General features: G+C 38.3%; 1 long non-coding RNA gene across 1 annotated transcript; it reads right to left on the reverse strand.

The window, feature by feature from the left end:
- Positions 1 to 237: 237 nt before the first annotated feature.
- Positions 238 to 1466, reverse strand: LOC107075904 (uncharacterized). Its single transcript, XR_011182400.1, has 2 exons — positions 1377 to 1466; positions 238 to 1045 (listed from the first exon to the last, which is right to left on the reverse strand). It is a non-coding gene; the product is annotated as an uncharacterized lncRNA (long non-coding RNA).
- Between the last annotated feature and the right edge of the window lie 2269 nt (positions 1467 to 3735).

The raw sequence follows: 3735 nt of genomic DNA on the forward strand, positions 1-3735 counted from the left end.
AATTCAATGAACTATTCATGGTGAATACTGCATTGTTCTGTGCAACGTTATTATGATTACAGTATAACATTTTATAATTGTTTAAACATGTTGAACTTCTGTATCTGCAAACCTGTTTCATTTCTACTGATGTTTTTTTAAATTCTTTCATCAATCGGGTTGAATACATCTGGGGAAACTGTGACTGGCTGTGTAAACTGTATGTTAATAATGTGTATCAATAGAAACACAGGGCAATTGTATTTCAAATCTCACGTTTTTTATTAATTGACAGCTTTAAGCAACATAGACTTGGAAATGTGAAGGAAAAAGATGTGTACTGTACATTGTATTATTAGTAGTACTAAAAGTAATTCTAAATAACAATGAAGATTCCGCAGCATACACTCAATGTTTAAGTGAGGATGTCTATATAATGTTTACAAAGAACATATAATTTTGCAGACAAATATGCTAGTTGAGCAAAGAATACTATCAATTATATTTGTTGAAAGATTGATTCTCCATTTTGATCTATTTGGTTTCGAAAATAACGAGGTGTTGCTGTAAATCTACTTTGTAGAGTGGTCATGCCCTTCTTCATCCACCCAGGGGCCTTCTCCTAACTTGTGGATCTTGATGCTGTGGTCGGCTGCTATAATGAAAGATTTTCCAGGAGTGACACTGTAGTTGAGCACAACGGTTTCCAGGCAAGTATTTCTGTCATGCTCATCTTCCACGAACACACAGGCATAGTCGACACCTTTCTCAGGAAACGGTAAGTCTGTGTTGATGTCGAGTTGAGCGTATTGGTCCTTGAGATCAGACTTAAAAACTTTCTTGGTGTTGGACTCTCCACCGTCGTGTAGCACTATTTCTTCAAGTTCCTTCTTCTCCACTCCATAAAATATACGTACTGGCTTCCCAGTTGCATTTGCCACATGGAGTTTGGAGCTTGGTCTTGCAGATCTTAGGTTAATTATGACATCTCCACCAGCATGAACTAAAGATGCAGATGAAGTTGAAGATGCTCCAGCTCCCATATTGTCTTTCTGCCAAAACTGTACTGAAATATAGAGACAGATATCAGTAAATAAATAAAAAATCCCAAGTTTAATTATATTTTCAACTTTCTTCATGTTTGTACAGAAGAACAATATATGGCACAGTCATTGTGGAGAAGAAACAGGAACCCATAGTTGTGAGAAAAAGTATGTGAAGCTATCGGTATTCCTACATTAATTTTTTGTAAAGTGTGCTAATTTTCATTAAGTCATAATAATAGATAAACACAATCTGATCAAATAAATAACACACAAACGATTATACCTTTTCTTGTCTATATTAAACACATTGTTTAAACATTTTCTGTCTATGTTAAAAAAAAGTATGCGAACCTCTCGGATAATGATCTCTATTAAAGGGGATAATTGGAGTCTGGAGTTCCCGTCAATGAGATGACATTCAGGTGTGCGTTTGAGGTCTCCTGCCCTATACAAAATTCCATAATGTTTGGGTAACAACAGAATCTGCTCTTCATAACAAAGATATGTCTAAGTGAAACATGCCCAAATCAAAAGAGGTTTCAGAGGACCAGAAAGAAGAGAAGAAGAGTAGTTGATGCTCATAAGGCTGTAAAGGGTTACAGAAGCATTTCTAAAGACATTGGCCTCCATCAATTCACAGTCATGCGGATAGTGTACAAATAGAAGAAATTCAGTAGCACTGCTACTCTCTCTAGAAGGGGTTGTCCAACAAAAATCATCCATACAATCTCAAGGAGGTGACAAAAATAATAAATTCCAAATTGTATCAGCAAATTCTACAGGAGAATGTCAGGCTATCCATTTGTGATTTGAGGCTTAATAGAAGTTGGGTCATGTAGCAGGACGATGATCCTAAACACGGGAGTAAATCTACATATACTGTCTTAAACTCAGGAAATGTTGCAGTTTGGAATGCCCAAGTCAGATATCTGATCCAACTGAAATGCTGTGGTATAACCTGAGGTAAGCCATTCATGCAAGACATCCCCAAAATACTGTACCAATTAATTGAAACACTGTAAAGAACAAGGGGGCAAAATATCTTTAAATCAATATACAGGACTACTCGATGTGCTCAATGTGCAACTACTGGAAACATTTGTTTGAGGTTATTAATGCTATTTAGTTATCATTTAGTTATCATCCAGGTGGTACACTTGTGGTGGTGCAGGGGAGTCCACATTACCTGTAAAGCGCTTTGAGTGGAGTGTCCAGAAAAGCGCTATATAGGTTTAAGCAATTTATTTATTATTTCCTTGGCACTTCACACTGCCTTGGAGCATTTGAATGATAAAGACACATGCTAGAATTATATTCATTGATTACAGATCCATCTTTGACAGTATTTCTCCATCCAGACTAGTCATCAAGCTTAATTATCGGGTCTCAGCACCTCTCTTTGCGGGAGGGTTCTAGATTTCCTGACAGGCAGACCGCAGACTGTGAGGGTTGATGGAAGGCTCTCTTCCATGCTGACTGCCAGAATAGGCATTCCTCAGGGTTGTGTGCTTACTCCCATGCTGTTTCTCTTGTTTCCCACAATTGTGTGGCCAGACGCAGCTCCAAGTCTCTTGACAACAATCTCTCCCTCAATGTCAGCAAAACTAAAGAGCTGGATATTGATTTTAGAAAGCAGGGTGTGGAACATACCCTCATTCACATCAATGGGGTGGCTGTAGAGATGGTTAGCAGTTCCTGGGTATCTTCATTACTAATGATTTAACTTGGTACCAACATGTAACTAGGGCTACAAAGAAGGCACAACAGTGCCTTTACTTCCTCAGACAATAGTTGAACTATTGAAAGTGTATCCACATTTGTTATTACAGTATGTTTTGACAGCAGCTCGTTGTCTGACCGACTTGGGACACAGGGGGTGCTCAGGTCAACCCAGCCCATCATTGAAGTACAGCTCCCCTCTATTAAGGACTTTTTACAACTCAGTGTCTCAGGAAGGCCGGGAGTATTGCTAAGGATTACAGTCATCCTGGTTTCTCATTTTTCTCTCCACTGCCCTCCGGTAAGCGTTATACTGAAGGAGTATAAAGGCATGTACCTCCAGATTCAGAGACAGCTTCTTCCCACAGCCTGACAGACTATCAAATTCTACCTCTACCACTGACTCACACTGATGTTATTTAACTTTATTGTGACAGCTGTGGTTCTGTGTTTAGGTTTAATGTTAGGTTAGTTTCTTTGTATTGGAGCATACAGATGCAGCCATTTAAAACAAGCAGGCGATACTGCATTATTTTGCGGTGCACTTGACGCGGTATACCGCAAGTTACGGTATTAATACTATATATTCTCGCATAGAACCGCATGATACCGCAGGTAAAATAATAGTATCCGGAATTTCTGCAAGGTGGAGCTAATAAAGCTCACCCTCTCATGTTTGAGCTGTCGCCATCAAAGTCTTTACCGAAGATATTACTAATAGAATTTATAATAAATGACCTTGGACAAGCTGTAAACTCAAAGTATTGCCCTGGTCCACATTCTTTTTTTTATTGACCATCTTTGTCAATTCTTAAAAAGAATAGGAGCATAACCCGTGTGAAGACCATAAACTATATTCATTTTGGAACATAAACTTACAGTATGTAAACTGTATATGGTTGGTCTCGGTACTTTAAAGAAAAAATACACACCAGTATTCCATTTCTCCCTAAACATTTTAAGCATCGAAGTCTTTAACTAACATGTGAAA

Source organism: Lepisosteus oculatus, chromosome 18 (genome assembly GCF_040954835.1).
Source record: "Lepisosteus oculatus isolate fLepOcu1 chromosome 18, fLepOcu1.hap2, whole genome shotgun sequence".
NCBI classification, from domain to species: domain Eukaryota; kingdom Metazoa; phylum Chordata; class Actinopteri; order Semionotiformes; family Lepisosteidae; genus Lepisosteus; species Lepisosteus oculatus.